Here is a 20,157-nt window from a genome sequence, read left to right on the forward strand (position 1 = left end):
TCCTTTAGAGAAGAAAAACGTTCTGCGCAATGTATCTGCGCATATCCTTTGGCGGGCTCAAGTGATCCGTGAATGAGCTAAAAACGCCCGGAATCAGCTGACGCAATTTGTGGTAAAAATACATTTGACCATCTACGTTTTGTCCAATTTCATAAGTCGGACCAGAAATTTTGCCAACACCATGTAAAGACATGCAAAGACCTAACTGTCTGTGGATCTGTGCAGCTCATTTTTGTCTTCCCTTAAGCTTAGACAAAGATAATGACGAAAATATTGCTTTATTGGTAAATTTATCATTAAAAAGAAATGAAAGTTCTCTGACGCAAAAATCACGACGCCATCAAATGCCCTGGGGTAGGCTAATGCCCGTTCCCGGCAGACAATATGGAAAATACTCCACCCAATGCCAGGGAAAGATGGGCACTGCTGGAATTTAATGAAGCAGTTAGATTTTCACGTTGGCTTTTTAGTTTTACCATTGCCCAGATCCATACAGGAACAGCTAAAGGATTTGCAAGGGACATAAAAACGTTTATCCAAATATATGACCCGTTCGAAGGCTTAAACCTACAGCTTTAATTCATTGAATAAACCGATTACACAACTTGTGTAACAATGTTTAGCTCCACAAGTCAACTGATGGCAGAATAAGCATCTTGAGTAATTGAGACTTTCTAAATGATGTGATTTGTAAATAAATTTGTTCTGAAAAAGTAATAACAATGTCATTGATTTTGATCTTGTTGTACTTTTAGACAGCAAAATAGGACCAACAAAGCTTCCTTTGTCTTTAAGGTATTAATTATACCTCAGCCAATGTTATGATAAGTTTCTGAACCTTAGCAAAGCTTATTAAAGTCGATGTAATAATAAATTTATGAACCTTAAAACAAAAAAAATTAAAAACTGAACATTTCGTCTTCCAACAGACCCAAATGTGTCGTGAGCCAACACTCTCAGTCGATTTCTATTTGGCAATAATTTTCCCACTGATGCGCAATTCTGTTTTTTTGTCCACTTTTTGTAAGGACAACGGATAGCTTCGATGTGATTTTCTTCGTATCACAAATCATACAACAATTTTCAAACACAATTTTGGTCTTTGTTTCCATGCTTCTCTTCGAAACTTTTTTGTGTTTGTATAACTTTGTATTTCAATTTCTGTCGGAACCGACCGCGGAACCTGGACGGACAACAACAGGCTGGTTCCCAGTTTTGATATGATTGGCTCGTTCCGAACATGCGCCTGCAAGTTGTACATGACTCTCTCTTCTCTCGCCACACCCTATGGAGGGCAGAGGAAGAGGGAGTTATGAGACAGGACTACAACACATCAAAGAGGGCAGAAGAACTTGGCAGGACTCCAACATGTGGAATAAAACGACAAAATAATTCATCCTCGTTCTGTAATAGTTCCTTTAGTTTTTTATTTCAATGTACCTTTGTTTAAAACGTAAGTTGTATCAGTAAAATCAGAAACAATTCTAGGGAGAAAAGCCAATAATTTAATCAAGTTCACAATTTTCATTGTTAAGCTTGTGATTTCTCTCTCATTTTTTAAACTTAGCTTTTTGACGAAACACCATCTTCTGTTAATTGCTCGTCTATTAATTCTTCATTCAAGACAGTTGATGGAGAAATCAATTTAGCGCCTCTTGCAGAAGTAGTCTTATCTGCACTCTGTGATGTTATTGGCTGGTCGTTTTTCGCCCTACTCCTTCTCCTTCGACGACGAATGGTGAGACCTATCGCAGCTTCACTGAAAAACACAAATAATCATTAATTAATCAGAATTTTGTTTAACTACTTTAAATGTTGTTGTTGTTGTTGTTTGTTTGTTTGTTTGTTTTTTGCCATTCGCACGAAAAAAACATGATTGTGTTCACCGTTGAATAATGGTAAGATTCCTTAAAACAGCATCCATGTTTTCTTACCCGCGACTTTCGCCGATAGGAGCCGGCTGGAAACGAGAGAAATGACTTCAGTTGCCAACGTTCGTTTCCGAACGAAAAAAAGGAGTAACTCTGGAAGAACGCCGAAAAATCAGGATGGAATTTTACAGGAATTTTGTGATCTATTTGACCTTCAACCGAACTGTCCGGATTTTTCGTGGAAAAGGTAAACACACATTTACTCACTAATCAAATTGCACCTAAATGTTTATAGTCAGATAAATAAAACTAGCTACGTGCAATATGTTAAATACGATAAATTGTTATTATCCGGGTGATTACAGGACTAAAAAAGACTGTTGTCTCGATAAAGCGAATGGAAGTCTTCTACAGAGTAAACAATCTTTCCGCAGTACACAGAGGCAGTAAGTCTCCAGTTGACCCGGATTGGTCAATTTGACATTGAGGAAATCAACTACAATTTAGTGCCATAGGACGGGTTTCATGTTTTTTTCTTTTCACGATACCCTTCCCTGGGAAAAATATCCAACGATTTTCCCCGTGTTTCAACTTTTCCATCGTCCCCCTTATTTGCCCCTTTTTCTCCGAGGATGATTTGCTTATTTGTCTTTTAGCTGTTTTGATTCGTTAAACCTCAAATCGCCGAAAAATGATGTTATGTTCCAATTAAGCCTCAGTATAAAGCCCGAAAAATTGTTTGCGTGTTCCGAGAATGTCTACCACCCGAACAGTCAGTTGGTCTACAACTGTCTTCTTATTTTCCGGAGCAGATATGCTTCAAGATGTTTTTCACTTATTTTTACTCTCAGCTCTATTAGTATCACAATACATCGTTAGATAGCCACCTTCAGTTAATTGAAGCGAGTTAAACAGTTTGCAGTGTCTAACTGACCTAGGCTGAGGTACAAAATTCCGGAATTTTTTCAGAGTTTTACACACCAAAAAGAATTTAAGAAAATCTTAGAAACTTTAGGCAATGAGTAAAATATAGTAGGATTTAGAGAAATGTCAGCTCCCAGGTGACACTTTGACAATTTTACACAAGCAGAAACGTCGTTGTGTTACCCCTGACCAACTTGAGGGCTCAAAAACGTCGATCATCCATTCGTTATTCTTTTCAAGAGTGTCAGAAAAATCTGCTCATCAGTATCTCGGCAGCTTTGGTAATAAACTGTGTTTTCAGTTTTTTAATTTTATGGTTATCAGTCACTCTCTCTTGCTAAATCTACATTATGCTTTTGTTATACTATGAAAATGTCTATAAACTGCTCTAACAATCTTAAGGCTTTTATAGAGAAATCCCAGACATAAGATTAGTCCATTTTTTGGGAATTTTGTTTCAAATCCCAGACTGACCTGTAATCGATCAACAGAGAAGCAATAACCAACAGGACAACAATCTTGGCCCAAAACTTGTTCATCTTGTTGGCGCCTGCAAGACTAAATACAAAAACATTTCACAGAGAATTATATCAAGTTTTTGAAAGACTGGCCCTGAAAGTTTTCCCTTCATCAACGGCTTACCTCTTAGAAGATGCTTCCTGTTAGGAGAGTGGTAGTGTATGATCAAATTTTGTAATCAGTGATGGTCTTTTTCTTGAAACTGAAAACACGTGACTCAACAATCATAGCATTCATCTGTCTTAGCTTGAGACTGGCCACCTTACGTTCAAAGTAGTTAATATTCAAGAAGATTATTGACGTGTCATGAAGAGCAGAAAAAAGTTCGACGCAATTTTTCTGCGGATATCTGTTTGCGGGCTTAAGTGATCCCAGAATGAGCTGAAAAACGTTGCCGTTCCGGAAATTGAGGTCGCCTTTACTGTTAAAAATACATCTTACCATCTACGTTTTTCCAGATTTCATTGAATGTGCTGTAAAGTCAGACCTGTTTGCGGAGTGGCAGGTATGATAAGATTTTTAACTCATGGATGATCCTTGTCCTAAAACTGAAAACACATGACTCAACAATCATTGTATCCATCGACTTGAAGCTGGCCACCTTACGTTCAAAGTAGTTAATATTGAAGGAGATAACTGACTTGTCCTTTAGAGCAGAAAAACGTTCTGCGCAATGTATCTGCGCATATCCTTTGGCGGGCTCAAGTGATCCGTGAATGAGCTAAAAACGCCCGGAATCAGCTGACGCCTTTTGTGTTTAAAACACATTTGACCATCCACGTTTTGTCCAATTTCATAAGTCGAACCAGGCATTTTGAAAACACCATGTAAAGACAAGAGCAAATATTGGACTTAAAATGTCTGTAACTACCACCGCAAAGGACCCGGCCTTTTGATAACTGTCCTTCCCAAACTTCATCTCTATTTAATTTCCTATGTTTCCCATTACAAGATAATTGATATTTGGCCCTAGCGCAACTGAAACTATAATAGTATTTTTTTTGTAAAATAGAAGCTGCTTAACCTCTTCTCACTGGATGCAAGAGCGTGACCACTACATTTTTTGAAAGAAATTTAAAATCCACTCTAGGCGCAGTAACAAACGGGATTAATTGGAAGTTTAGTCAGGAAAGATATTTTTATTCCCTTCCCTCAGTTGATCTCTGTATCTAAATATTGTTACACATCTTGTGTAATCGGTTTATTCAATAAATATTGAAATTCAGTTTAAAGACTGTTGTTCCACATGGACTATAGCTAGCTTGTCCGCTACAGACATGCATCTTAGAACATCCATTATAAGGAGAGCATAATTAAACAAGACAATTGAAATGAGTCGAAAAACTATGCAATTTACCTGGTTGTCAACATTACCTGATTTTAAGATGCCTTGTTGTTAGAACTACCTGATGATTTTCAGGAGAAGAAGATGCTCAGTGATTTTTGTGGCTGGAAAGCAATTTACGCGCTATCCAGTAGGTCAATGGTTTTAGCGCCTTTTAGTTTTGTTCATCGGCTGTAAATCAGCATCCTTAGACGAAAACTGTTCCCTTAAAAGTATCAAATTATACCATCTATCGTATAGTAGTGTTAAGGAGGCTCGCTGCAGTTTTTCTGGACTTAGGGTGGAAGTTTTGAAATTACAATCTCACATACAAGATAAACTTCGATCTCCTTCATACTACATTGTCATAACGACTGAAACTTGACCAAGATTCAGCCTTCTTATCTAACACCAATTTCGGTTCCTGAGCCTAAAACTTGCGGAAATATCAAAAAGAATTGTTTTTTTAACCGCTTGTGATTTAACAGAAAAATCTGTGGGGCATTTTATAGATATCTCGATTTATGCAAAGTAGGAACTTTTCCATTCATTTGCGCTTTATTTTGATTTAAACATAAATATCTTAAAATCGGAGACACCTACAAAGCTCAATATACATTTAGAATGTTTTGCTATGAGGAAAGACCTTTAACAGAAAAGACAAAGTGTCAAGTTTTATTTTTCCAGAGATATTGGTGAAAAATGCAGGAATAAACAAAATCACCCTGTAACAATAGTTTCATTATTTACTTAATAATAAATAATAATAACAACAATATTTAGTGAGGCCGTCCAACTCGCCAAGGCGGTTTTTAGTGGAGCCCTCCTAACCTACCTAAGTACATAAACTAATTAACAAAATACAAAATAGATAAAAGCAAATATGTTCCTAATAGTAAAAAAGTCAAGTTATCGAGTAAAAAATAAAAACAAGGTTTAAAATTAGTCAAAGTCTTTGAAAAAAGGTTTCAGTTTTGCTTTAAAAACAGATAAAACATCGGCTTCCCTTAGGTCAATCGGAAGGCTGTTCCAGTCTTTCGCAGCTTTGAAAGTAAAAGTTTGTTTACCCCAGTTAGTTCGAGGAAGAGGCAAACGAAGATCGTTAGAGCGTCTTGTATTATGGGAATGAACAGCATGATTTCTATTAAAATTAAAGTCAAAATCAGTCGATCCAATTAGGCATTTGTGGATTGAAGTACAACGGTGGAAAAAACGTCTCGTAGAGAGAAGCTTGAGATCTAGTCTCTTTAGCTTGAAAACGCTCTCACAGATTTTTTCTAATTTCACCTACAAGTTGTCTAGATTGAGTAGTTTAAATCCCTAAAGTTTCGTCATAAAGTGTCTGACTAGATTTCGAGAAAATACAAAACTGAATGCAAGGCTGGCACTTCGGCAAAGGGCAGATTTATTAGTGGCCACTAATAAATCTCCCCTTTGCCGTAGTGCCAGCCTTGCATTTAGTTTTGTATTTTCACGTTCAAGTGACGCCTGACACGAGGTCTTTCACAAGAGAGATCCGGCAAAGTTTAATTCCTGCGTTGTGTGGACCTCTGCATTCAAAAGTTTTCTATTTAGATTTCGAGATAATCGACAATGTTTAAAATAAGAGGCTATGCGCTTCCGTTGCTATGGTAATAGCTGTTGCTTGGAAACCGATGAGAAAATTAACTTTGATCATATGTTGAGATGATGATGAAGTGTGAAGGAGATCGAAGTCTATCTTGTATGCGAGATTGTAATTTCAAAACTTCCACCCTAAGTCCAAAAAAAGTGCTGCGAGGTTCTTTAAGAGAGGTTTGTTTTAGTAACTTACAGGGAAACCAGGTCCGCATCTATCCACACAAAACTGTTTACCGAATCAGTACTAAAATAAAAGAAGATGATGATAGTAATGATAATGAAAACAAAATTAAGATACCCATGCATATTTACCCAAAAGAATTCAAGCAAATAAACGAAAACAACAAACAAAATACCTGTTGTTTCACCAATTTCCTCCCTTTTCTCTCTTATTGCGGCGCTTTCATTCGACTTTTACGATCGAATAGTCCGCCTTCATTGCTCACTAATATGGGTAAGTGTCTGCCCATTCTGCCCGATGTTTTAGAGTTAGGATTAGTGGAAATGATTACCAAAGTTGAGTTCTCCTGATGCTGAAATAAGTTCTCTCAACTAGTATCACAAGAAAGATATCAAGAGCCGGTGAGTGGTATGAAAATGCTTATTGTGGTTGATTACCTGGCGAATGCGTATGTATTTGGGATAAACTTCTTTATCATCCTCGCTAATCATTTCACTATTCCTGTATGAATCTTAGAAAGGCTAAAATTAGAAAGCCAATGCGAAAATTTAATGTATTAGCCAATACAAACGGTGTCTATTCCCCCTCCCTTCCTGGGCTTTAGTGGGGGAATTTTCCATATTTACCGGCCCCGGGGCTTAGCGTAAGCCTTCCCCAGGGCATTTAAAAGCCTTGTAATTCTTGCGTTATAGCACTCTCTTTCCTTTTAATGGTAAGTTCACCAGCAAAGAAAATAGATTCGTGATTGCCTAGGTCTAAGATAAGGAGGACAGAAATGAGATGGTAGATCCACAGGAAGTAAGATCGTCGGAACGACAATGAGAAAACAAAGCAAAGCACAAATATGATAACCAACTGATACATCTTAGAACTCAATGTATCAATCAATTACTGATACATTTGAAAGGGGAATTATCATGGGGTTTTTGACCTCTTTTTTTTTAAATGGTGAAATAAGACCTTCAATTTGCTACAAAATAATTCTAGAACAACGAGAGGAGAGAGTCAACTCAATTCTTGACAGGAACAACTCGTACTCTGTTCTTAAGCATTCTGGACAGAAAGGCCAAATGAAAACCAACGCGAAAATTTGATTCATCAGTCAATTTCTACGGTTTCCATCACCCCGAGGACATTAGTACGGGTATTTTCCATATTTTCCGGTCGGACGAACCCCCCCACTGTCAAAAAAGGTCCGCTAAAATAAGCCAACTTATACAGATTTCAAGGTTTACTTATCTCATCTGTAACTAACTCAAAGTACGTATATTTTCCAATACTTTTTATTTTTTATCTACTTTTGATTAACCTGTTTTAATGGCATGACCTTACATATATTATGCGTATTCGTTATTTAAATGTAATGATCCTCTCGACGGTCTTGCCCGGCCCTGCCTGGATCCGACCTCTACCCACTACAGGATGTGGGGGCCTGTGTTCTCTGCGCGAGAGATGTTGACCTCAAGGCAGCTATTACTAAATACAGTAACGAACTTCCATCACCAGAGTGGTCCACCAGAGTTATTCCAAATGGAGCTTGTGCGGTGGAAAAGCCGATACCTGTCAATGGGACCTGAACTGAGGCCAGCTTCCCCCGCTTCGGCAATTAAGGAATGTGATATATCCTTATATCCGAACATAAGCGTTCTGCTCAAAATTGCATGTACTATTCTAGTAACATCATGTGAATGCAAACGAGGTGCAATCACATTGCGCCGCCTTAACAACTACATGAGAGCATCGATGGGGAAAAGCCGCTTATCAAGCCTCGCGCTTCTCCACATCCATTAGATACCACCGTGGACCTTGACATGGTAGTAGATACCTATGCACGACTACATCCCAGAAGAAAACAACTGGAAAACCTTCTGCAACCGTTCCAGTTCAGTACTGTTATCATTGACAAAAAGAATAAGGAAACGTCGTAATTATTGCTTTTTCAAGCACCAATGACAAGAGAGTTTGGAACAAAAATGGGGCGTTATTGCTTGCTTAGACAAACACAAACGTTGTAAGCCGATGGGAACCGAGGTGAAACGATAAAACTACTGCGCCTTACCAGAAGAATGGTAATAGGAAAAAGTTCCTAGTCGACTTGAGGTCACAAAAGGTAATGATTAAGGAGGCTCGCGGCAGTTTTTTTTGACGTGGGGTGGAAGTTTTGAAATTACAGTCTTTCATAGAGGATCAGCTTCGATCTCCCTCACACCACATCATCATTTCAACATATGATCAAAGTTAATTTTCTCATGCGGTTGAAATGAAAAAACAAAGAGCTAAAGTTTTATTTTGTCAGAGATATTGGTAAAAGTTGCGGGAATAAACAAAATCACCCAGTAAAAATTGATTCATTATTTACCTGAAAACGCTCTTACAGATTTTTTTTTCTAATTTCGCCTACAGGTTGTCTACATTGAGGAGTTTAAATCCCTAAAGTTTCGTCATAAAGTATCTTACTAGATTTCGAGATAATCGACAATGTTTAAAATGAGAGGCTATGCGCTACCATTTCTATAGTAATAGTTGTTGCTTGGAAGCCGATGAGAAAATTAACTTTGATTATATGTTGAAATGATGATGTAGTATGAAGGAGATCGAAGTTTATCTTGTATGCGAGATGGTAATTTCAAAACTTCCACCCCCCCTCCCCCCTCCCTGTCCAAAAAAACTGCCACAAGCCTCCTTAATACAACTAGCAAGAGCGATTTGGTCCGTTAAAATATAAAAAGAACCTACCCGCATCAGAACCAGCCTACGGGCCTGCCGATACATCTCAAAAAAGCTTCAAAAACACTGAGGACCTGAAGAGCAGAGACAGCAAGTGGAAAAACCATTACAGCCACCTGTCTTTAAATATTATTGTATGGCACTTCATTCTCAGATTTTTACCTGAAGTTGGAAGTAGTTATGATTTAGTTTAACGGGATAACTCACTTTTCCGTGAGAATATATACCAATCCGAATAGTGCTAGAAAAATAAGATGTCTTCTTCAAATCTAGCTTTTATGTTAGCAAGCTTTTTTTCTTGTTGCTCTTGCTGTTACTTGCGAAAGTCGAATGAATAACTTTTTTGAATTTTTGAACTTAACCAGATTTCATTTTTTTTTTTAGTCAACTTTCTCACGCTTTCAGGTGCGAGGTTATGAAAATGCCTTTACCACAATATAATTCGGATTAAGTTCAACATCGCCAGCAAAAACTCATATCTTTGTTGTTTTTTATCAATTTCGTAATTTGTGAATTAAATTTATGTCTTGACAACAAGTCAATTTAGAAAAATTAAAAACAGCCTTTTTTATGAATTACCAAACATTAATTTCATGGAAAATCTTTTTAACAAGTGGTAAGACTTAAGTGGCCAGAAAAACCGAGCGAGAGTCCAACATGTGGATTAAAACGAAAAATGAATTCATCCATTCATCAATGCATCTTTGTTAATGACATAAACAATATCAGTAAAATCAATAACAATTTTATGGAGAACAGCCATTAATTAAGTCAGCATCACGATTTTCATTGTTATTTAGCTTATTGTTTATCTCTCATTTTTTATCTTAGTTTTTTTATGAAACATCATCTTCTCTCAATTGTTCGTCTGTTAATTCTTCGTCAAAGACAGTTGAAGGAGAAGTCAATCCAGCGCTTCTTGCAGAAGTAGTCTCCGCACTCTGTGATGCTACTGGTAGGTCCTTTTTTTCACTCCTTCTTCTTCTCCTTCCCCATGCAGGAAGTGGGGCAGCACCTTCACTGAAAAATACAGCTACTCATTGATTAAACGGAATTTTATATAACTAATTGAAATATTGGGTTGTTTGCTATTTCCACAAAAAAAAAAGAACCACTCGCTTGTGATCACCGTTGATTAATGGTAAGGTTTCTGGAAACAGCATACTACCCGAAACTAACGGCGCTTTCATGTTACATTTACGCGACTTTCGCTGATAGAAGCCGGCTAGAAACGGAAGAGATAACAAATGGTAGAAAACTCTGGAGTTACCTCGAAAATTGAGGGTGCAATTTTTCGGGGATTTCGTGATCCATCATGTTTTTCAATCGAGATGTCCGAATTTTGGTTTAAATAGTAAACACACATGTATCTAACCACTAATTAATGTGAAACCTGAATTTATATGGTCAGGTAAATAAAAGCGAATTCATGCAATGACTTTTAATCCTTAGGACAGGACGGTAAATCGTAATCGCCGGGGGTCATTACAGGTCCAAAAAACACTGTTGTCCACATAAAACGAGTGGAAGTCCTCTACAAAGTAAACAGTCTTTCGACAGAACACAGAGGCAGTGAGTCCCTAGTTGCCATGTTGACCCGGATTGGTCAATGAAGTCTATTTGAAATTTGAAAAATAAGTTTAAAATAGTTTTTTCCTTTTTTTTTTTTTTTTTGTTCCGCAATACCGGCTTCCCCAGGAAAAATATCCGACAATTTTTCACGTGTTCAACGCTTCCATCGTCCCCCTTGTCTGTCCCTGTGTTTCCAAGGATGATTTGCTTGTTTGTCTTTTGCCTTGATGCGTTAAACCTCAAATCACCAAAAACGATGTTATGTTCCAATTAAGCCTCAGTATAAAACCCGAAAAATTTGTTTGCGCGTTGCAAGAATGGCTACCGCCCAAGCCCAATGTCAGTTGGTCTGCAACTTCCATCTCATTTTCCTGAGCAGATATGCTTCAGGATGTTTTTCAATTATTTTTACTGTCAGCTATATTAGCATCACAATACACCTTTAGATAGCTACCTTTTCAAGTGAATTAAATGGTGAGCAGTATCTGACCGACTTAAGCTTACTTACAAAATTCCGGATTTTTTTTCAGAGTTTTAGATAACAAAAAGAATTTTAAAAAATGAGTAAAATTTGGTAGAATTAATAGAGAAATGTTAGCTTCCAGATGACCGTTTGACAATTTCACCTAAGCAATAGCGTCAGGAAAGCATTTATTTTGTGTTAACCCTGCTAAGACCTGCTAAAGTTGAGGGCTCAAACACGTCACTCAATCTTTTTTTCATAAGTGTCAGAACAAGAGGCTCATCAGTATCTCGGCAGCTTTAGTAATAAACTGTGTTTTATTTAATTATTTTATGCTTATCAGTCATTGCTTTTCCTTCACCGTACATAATTAGGTATAAAAACTGGAATTTTTTTTTCAGAAAACTTTGCAAAGATACAGAATTTGTAACAATCTCTGGGGCCAAAGCAAAACTGTGTTTTCAGTCATTCTTTCTTGATACATCTTCATTATGCTTGCGTTGTGCTATAAAAATGTATATAAGCTGTTCCAAGACTTTTGGAAGATTTTGGAGTTTTTTTTTTCAAGAATTCTAGAATATTTTTCAAGAATTTTAGAGCTTTTTTAGAAATCCCAGAAAGAATTTGAGCCCATTTTCGGGAAGTTAAAATTATCTAAGCCTAGACTGACCTGAATTCGATAAAAAGGGAAGCAATGACTAACATGACAAGAATCTTGGCCCAAAACTTGTTCATCTTGTTGGTGCCTGCAAGACTAAACACAAAAAACATTTCAGAGTGCAACAGATATATGTTTCATTTCTAACATTCCATTTACTAAGAGCATAAAAAAACTCCCTACACGTCTTTAGATATTTGTAAATGTAATTTATATACCCACAGAGCACCAAGATAAAAACTGCAACAGAAAAGTCGGGACAAAACCAAAAATCGCAGAGAATTATATCAAGTTTTTGAAAGAGTGACTAGCCCTGAAAGTTTTTCTTACATCAACGGTTTACCTCTTAGAAGATGCTTCCTGTTAGGACCTGTTAGGAGAGTGGTAGTGTATGATCAAATTTTGCAATCAGTGATGGCCTTTTTCTTGAAACTGAAAACACATGACTCAACAATCATAACATTCATCTGTCTTAGCTTGAGACTGACCACCTTAAGGTCAAAGTAGTTAATATTGAAGGAGATAACCGACCTGTCCTTCAGAGCAGAAAAAGGTGGTACGTTCTTGCTGAATTTTACAGCGCTTATGTTTTCGCTGGCTCTGGCGTTACGGAATTAGCTGTCATCCATTGCGAGAATTTTGCAATCTACGTTTTGTCCAATTTCATTAAATTTGCTATAAAGTTGGACCTGTTAGGAGAGTGACAGTGTATGATCAGAATTTTTACTCATTGATGGTCCTTTTGTCAACAATCATAGCATTCAAATGCCTTAGCCGGAGACTGACCACCTTACGTTCAAAGTAGTTAATATTCAAGGAGGCAACTGACCTGTCCTTTAGAGCAGAAAAACGTTTCGCGATATTTATCCGCGCATATCATTTGGCGGGCTCAAGTGATCCGTGAATGAGCTGAAAACGATGCCGTTCCGGAAACAGCTGTCACTTTTTGTGGTTAAAATACATTTCACCGTCTATTTTGTGTCCAATGTCATTGAATTTGCTGTAAAGACGGATCTGTTAGAGGAGTGGCAACGTATAGTAAAACATAGATGGTCCTTTTCTTGTAACTGAAAACACATGACTCAACAATCATGGCATTTATCCGTCTTAGCTTGAGACTGACCACCTCACTTTCAAAGTAATTAATATTCAAGGAGATGACTGACCTGTCCTTTAGAGCAGAAAAAACGTTTTGCGATATTTATCTGCGCATATCCTTTGGCGCCCTCAATTGATTCATGAATGAGCTGAAAATGCTACCGCCCCAGAGTCAACTGTCGCCCTTTGTGGTGAAAATATATTTTACCATCTTCGTTTTGTCCAATTACATTGAATATGCCATAAAGCCAGACAGGGCATTTTTCCAACAGCGTGTAAAGGACAAGAACAAAGAATTAAGTACTAAATTAGACTTAAGCTTCCAATAATTAACACAGCAAAGGGACTCTTTCGGTAACTGCGCTACCCAAACTTCACCGCTATTTATTTCGCTACGTTCCTCATTGCAAGATTATTGATATTTGGTCCCAACATAACTAAATGAAATAATGTTCTAGTTAAAAAATAACAGTTCTCAACTTCGGCTTACTGGATGCTTTTTTCCGTTTCTAAAAATAAATTGCGCGACAAGTGAAACACGCGGTCAGTTCTTCGATAGTATTGGACAATCCTCTCCATCTGCAGTACTTTCTGTTGCAGGTTCTACTTTTCTAGCATCCATTGCAAACCAGCATGACGCCCAAACAGAATCAGCCACCATAATTCCAATGATGATCAGAGGCAAGCTTATGAGGCCTTGCTCGGCTTGTGTGAATGGAAGATATCCTGAGATTGTCACTGCGACTGCTAGGGATTTCTGACTAGCCAGTATCGTAACCGACTTCAGAGCAGGTTTCTTTAGTTTGAGGAGAAGGCAGGGTGGAAGTATAATGATGACAAACAAGACATGCCGTGTAGGGTTGGTACGGCAACAGGCCGGTGAGCTGTCCGCCGATTATGGGAGTGATCAATAAACTACAAATTATTTCCCAGAGTAGAGCCTTGAAAGATTTGAAAGCGTCCTTCACTTCTTCCGTCTTAAGCTTGAGTCCGCTGTGAAAAAGAATTCCCACAACGCATACATACTGTGTTGGTAGTTTGCTGAAGAACACGCCAGCTTGTGGAGCGATAACTCCTAATACAACGAAGAATACAAGACAGATGGGCAAAAAGTTTTTAAAAACTACTGATTTTGCCCTTGACCACAGAGTTGGCCGCTGTTGTTCGGTAGGGAGATCCTCTCGATCACTGTCTGGGAGGTTGGCGTCCGCCATCCGAAATTCGTCTCCGATGCTTTCAGATCAGAATGTCGGTCTTTGGGCAAATGGTCGTGTGTATAAAACGTGACTTTTGAGACCGGTGCGTGTGTGCATAGATTGCGGACAACGTATACTTGCAAACTCTCACTCATTATGCGTGAGTCTCACGCCTGCGGACTAAAGACATCGATCTCACGCATCAAGAACAATATCTCACGCTTGACTCACAAATCCGGACGAGTTGTTCTAAAAAACTTCTTTTCATTTCAGATTTGTTATGCATTATTTCTTTGTTCCTTATAACAATCGCAAAAGCTTCCAAATGTCTACAATCCGTTTGAAGCGTAAGTGTTCAAAGTTCGTCGGAATATCGTCGGATATTTTCGGCAACGTTCGGAAATCTTCGGAAGTGTCGCGGACGTTTTCGGAAATCCCGGTCATGACGAGACAAAAATATCACACGTTTGACTCAGAAAAAGTTGGCAGGTATAGACAACGGACTGGGTATAAAATGTGGACTTTGGGATATGACTGAATAGGCCAGATTTGTAGTAACAATAAGTACCAATTATAGGTAGTCATCCTTGATCAGCCATTGATAGCAACTAACTCGGGATTTAGGTACCGTATGCATGTAATAAAACTGAATGGCCTTTTAGTATCATGTTACCTGTCATCTTTTTTTTAATGATTGGTAAATTACTAACGTTTTTTAAGTATCCGAAGTAACGGTTACCCAAATATTACGGTCCTCAGTTTAGACCTCACTGCTAAATCCGAAAGTATCGGGGGCCGTTTCCTGAAGTATCTTACGATACTTAACGAAACAAAGTTGGAAACCAAAACGGCGCCGCACACAAATTGAACAAACACCCAGGGAAAATTGAACAAACACCAATGAAAGTTAGCTAAATTCGGTTCATTGGGCTTATACAAAGCTCTAACGGAGGTCCAAGACAAGGCCAACGATAACTCTCCCGGGAAAAAAACCGTTGCAATTGTTGCTTAAAGACTAAAATATTCAATCAAAGAAACGACACTTAACTTTTTAAAGTCTGCAAAATGCATATGCGGCACGGCGTGACTTTAAGACCTAACAAACTCTCTATAATAGGATCCTTAGAAAACTTTTTCTGTCACGTATCAGAAATCGCAGCGCGTAACCTGTCTTACAGTGATTATCTGTTTGTGTGGGTGACTAATCCTTCGCGCATGCTCCCTATACATGCTCGAATGAATGATAGATTTCTTTCCAAGGGAAATCATTTAACACCAATTAAACTGAAAGCGGCAAGCTCAAAAGCAGATGATATATTGAGAAAACCTAAACCGAGAGTTTATGTTAGGGCACAAATGGTCGGTTTTGATAATAATGACATAAAAAATATCGCTACAAGTCACGTGGAAGTACAGTAGAGTTTTGTCAGCCTCGATCCCAATCGTCCTTGGCACGTGGCCGAACGTGACGTCACCTGTTGAACAGATCGGGAAGATGAGCAAGCCTGGAAACTGGGCTGGCATGTTATGGATCAATCTCGTCCCCAGAGCCCGCGCGCGTTTTAGGCCAGCGGTGGCCACACGTCCACGAGCTCTGGGCTGATCAGAAACCGGAAGCAAGGATCCTGCTTCCGGTTTAAAGGGGGATACTGCTGACTGAGAGGAAGACAGCCTCTGGTGAAGAGCATCAAAGAGGTTGTCAAAGGCCAAGAAAACGAGTGAAAATGGCGACAACCTCCATCCCTCCCGTTTGCCAGTGATTGTCATTCATGTGAGACTTCCTTGAAAACACAACAACCAAAACAAAGGCTGCGTAAAATCTGGGTTTGTCGGCAATTTGCCTCTTTCAACCGCGACAAATTCATTTTGCACATTTTCAGGTCGTTTTAGAAAACCAAACATTTTGCATAGGCAGGGGTAAGAAAACATATATAGGCTATGGCGATTAGAAACCATTTGTTGTACTATACGCATTTGGAATTAAATTAAGCTTGTTTTCGCTTGTAAAATGTAGTTTTTAAAACTTAAAAATGGGGGTGAATATACGCAGTCCACGCAGTATGAGATAGCCAAGTTTTTTCATGACACCACGGTAAAGTTAATAGCGAAAGGAAAATAGAGCCTGGTCGGAGGTTATATAAGCTTCAACCTAATTAACTAAACAGGGTAAAGATTTTCAAACAACATTCGATAAACTTCAGCAAGATATCGTTCCCACCCTGATTGCCGTCGACGACAAATACCAACAAATGTTTACAAACGTAAGCTTAATTTTTTCCGTCGTGAAATTTACAAACGCCGGATAGGTTTCACAAGATCAGCTTTTGCTTACCCAGATACCATGATCTCAGAATAAATGCAATAAAATGGCAGAAGTACATTTAATAACAAGACACAACTTTGTAAACGTTCAACTGAAATAACCAGCAACTTGAAAATCTAAGCTTATCAGAAAGATCGGCAATTTTTTTTTCAATTCACACACTCAATGTAAGCTTAAGAAACTCACCCTGAAAAAAAATATTTTACCTGCACTTGATGTGGTTTATCAGTCCTATAAGCTGCAAACTTACAAAGCTCACAAATGAACTGTTGTGTAAAGAGTGACGACGATCGCTATTCCAAGCGTTAATATTTTTGTCTTTCTGTCCATCCGCTTTCTGAACTACTTTTTGGGCCACGCATTCTTGAATACTCCGCTTTTACGCAGTGGTAACAAAGGCCGTTGGTTTTCCTTGTTCAAGTTCAATTATGTTTCTGCTGGGCTGCTGAAAGAATATCTGTTCCTGTTCAACGAAGTAATCTTCAATAAATCCTGCCCCAGTCAGATCAACTCGCAGACTCCGCGGTGCGAATGGATTACAAGTTTGCTTCTTTCAGATCCTTCAACAGCACGAGAAAGGCTGTTAAACTCTTATTCGCTTTAGACAATGTTAAGAACGATTTTAAACGGCCAGCATTGACTATGAACCACATTTCAGAGTCGATAATTAGAGGAGTTTTTCCGAAAATTGTCAGGTCTATCGTTAACCTCGACCGTCGCAAGTTAACTAAGTGTCATACTGTCATTCAGCTTTGTGAAACGCTGCAAAATATCGCAGGGTTTTCGCGCCTTTTCCGTTTAGTCATGTGATTTGACTTGTTATCTTTTTCGTGTTTACTCACTGCAAAAAATAAGAAGCGTATGAAAATTTAGTTCCATTTCGATTCTATGGCGGTTTTTGCTTCGGTATCTTTTACAGTCTATTTCTTTTCTTGTTTTGAAACCTCCGATTCAAAGACGCTTCCGGTAAAATGTAATATCCAATCAGATTTCGATTTGCTGGATTTTGACATTGATTAGCCCAGAGGTCTTCCTTCCTTGGTGCTGACCAAAAGGAACGCAGCCTCTGGGAACGAGATTGGTTATGGATGGACAGAGAACAACGCATGCGTGTGAATGAAAAACATGCGTTTTTTAAATGCTCATTTTTTGAGCGAAACTGTTTAAATATGCACTTGTGGTGGTTTTCAATCTCTCAATAATGCAAAAAAAAAAGAGCAAGGCTGATTTCACGGTCAGCAGGGAAATATATTCTAATATTTCGAAAATCACGGCCATATTTTTTCAGGGTATTTTAGAAACTGACCCTATGGAAACTACGTTACAATTTGAAGCAGGAACTGGGAATGCATTAAGATACCATAAGAGCATAAGCTAAAGTAAAAAAAAACACACAAAACGTTACAATTTAAAAATGCAGCTTGCCAATTCACATGAGCAAAATAGCTAACTTTACAAAGTAGCAAAGGAAACCACAAAACCAATTTAGAAATAAAATCAAAATCACAATGCAGTAATTGTGAGTAATTTCTGTGTTAAAAAAGGCATTTAGGGCCTGATGAAAAAAATAAGTCTCAGAACTCGATGTATCAATCAGTCATCGATACATCTTTAAAAAGCTTCAGAAACACTGCGGACCATAAGAACAGAGACAGCAAGTGGAAAATCCATTACAGCCACCTGTCTTTAAATATTATTGTATGGCACCTCATTCTCAGATCTTAACCTGAAGTTGGAAGTAGTTATTATTTAGATTAACGGGATAACCGACTTTTCCGTGAGAATATATACCAATCCGAATAGTGCTAGAAAAATAAGATGTCTTCTTCAAATCTAGCTTTTATGTTAGCATGCTTTTTTTCTTGTTGCTCTTGCTGTTACTTGTAAGAGTCGAATGAATAACTTTTTTGAAGTTTTAGACTGACGTACCATTTCTAATCAGTCCTAATCACTTTTATTTTTTCAATCAACTTTCTCAAGCTTTCAGGTGCGAGGTTATGAAAACGCCTTTACCACAATATAATTAGGATTAAGTTCTACATCGCCTGCAAAAACTCATATCTTTGTTGTTGTTTTTTCAATTTCGTAATTTGTGAGTTAAATTTATATTTTGACGATAATTTAATTTAGAAAAATTACAAACAGGTTTTTTTTTATGAATTACCAAACATTAACTTTATAGAAAATCTTTTTAACAAGTGGTAGGACTTATGTGGCCAGAAAAACCTGGCGAGAGTCCAACATGTGGATTAAAACGAAAGATGACTTCATCCACCTTCTGTAATGTTTCTAACCTTTTATTTTAATGCATTTAGTTAATGACATAAATAATATCCGTAAAATCAATATCAATTTTATGGAGAACAGCCATTAATTAAGTCAGCATCACGATTTTCATTGTTATTTAGCTTATTGTTTATCTCTCATTTTTTATCTTATTTGTTTTATGAGACATCTTCTTCTCTCAATTGTTCGTCTGTTAATTCTTCGTTAAAGCCATTTGAAGGAGAAATCAATCCAGCGCTTGTTGAAGAAGCAGTCTCCGCACTCTGTGATGCTACTGGTAGGTCCTTTTTTTTACTTCTTCTCCTTCTCCTTCCCCTTTCCGGGAGAACGGCAAAACCTTCACTGAAAAATACAACTACTCATTGATTAAACAGAATTTTATATAACTACTTGAAATATTGGGTTGTTTTCTATTCCCACACACAAAAAACACTCGATTGTGATCACTATTGATTAATGGTAAGGTTTCTGGATCCAGCATACTACCCGAAACTAACGGAGCTTGCCATGTTACATTTACGCGACTTTCGCTGATAGGAGCTTGCTAGAAACGGGCGAGATAACAATGGTAGAAAACTCTGGAGTTACCTCGAAAATTGAGGATGCAATTTTTCGGGGATTTTGTGATCCATTTGTATTTCAACCGAGATGTCCGAATTTTGGTTTAAATAGTAAACACACATGCATCTAACCACTAATTAATGTGAAACCTGAATTTATATAGTCAGATAAATAAAAGCGAATTCATGCAATGACTTTTAATCCTTAGGACAGGACAGTAAATCGTAATCGCGGGAGTCACTACAGGTCCAAAAAAAAATGTTGTCTCAATAAAACGAGTGGAAGTTCTCTGCAAAGTAAACAGTCTTTAGGCAGAGCACAGAGGCAGTTAGTCCCTAGTTGCCATGTTGACCCGGATTGGTCAATGAAGTCTATTTGAAATTTGAAAAATAAGTTCAAAATAGTTTTTTTTCTTATTTTTTTTTTTCACAATACCGGCTTCCCCAGGAAAAAATATCCGACAATTTTTCACGTGTTTCAACTTTTCCATCGTCCCTCCTGTCTGCCCCTGTGTCTCCGAGGATAATTTGCTTGTTTGTCTTTTGCTTTGATGCGTTAAACCTCAAATCACCAAAAAACGATGTTATGTTCCAATTTAGCCTCAGTATAAAACCCCAAAAATTTGTTTGCGCGTTGCAAGAATGGCTACCGCCCAAACCCAATGTCAGTTGGTCTGCAACTTCCATCTCATTTTCCTGAGCAGATATGCTTTAGGATGTTTTTCACTTATTTTTACTGTCAGCCATATTAGCATCACAATACACCTTTAGATAGCTACCTTTTCAAGTGAGTTAAATGGTGAGCAGTGTCTGACTGACTTAGGCTTACTTACAA

The 20,157-nt window shown here is 37.9% G+C and overlaps 1 protein-coding gene and 2 long non-coding RNA genes across 6 annotated transcripts in view; all 3 read right to left on the minus strand.

Annotated features, from left to right (window-relative positions):
* Window positions 1-20,157, minus strand: part of LOC146463833 (uncharacterized) — a 30,678-nt gene that overhangs the window by 3,509 nt on the left and 7,012 nt on the right. The window lies entirely within an intron of this gene.
* On the minus strand, window positions 1,404-4,799 carry LOC146463834 (uncharacterized). 3 transcript variants are annotated; one of them, XR_014856772.1, is made up of 3 exons: window positions 4,689-4,799; window positions 3,270-3,345; window positions 1,404-1,759 (listed from the first exon to the last, which is right to left on the minus strand). It is a non-coding gene; the product is annotated as an uncharacterized LOC146463834 (long non-coding RNA). The 3 variants fall into 3 exon arrangements; XR_014856771.1 differs by lacking the exon at window positions 4,689-4,799 and adding an exon at window positions 3,438-3,631; XR_014856770.1 differs by lacking the exon at window positions 4,689-4,799 and adding an exon at window positions 3,438-3,621 and having other exon boundaries at window positions 3,270-3,353.
* On the minus strand, window positions 9,860-12,208 carry LOC146463835 (uncharacterized). The gene is made up of 3 exons (XR_014856773.1): window positions 12,190-12,208; window positions 11,872-11,955; window positions 9,860-10,186 (listed from the first exon to the last, which is right to left on the minus strand). It is a non-coding gene; the product is annotated as an uncharacterized LOC146463835 (long non-coding RNA).

The sequence above is a fragment of the Pavona decussata genome, unplaced genomic scaffold (genome assembly GCF_977016875.1).
Source record: "Pavona decussata unplaced genomic scaffold, jaPavDecu1.1 SCAFFOLD_174, whole genome shotgun sequence".
NCBI classification, from domain to species: domain Eukaryota; kingdom Metazoa; phylum Cnidaria; class Anthozoa; order Scleractinia; family Agariciidae; genus Pavona; species Pavona decussata.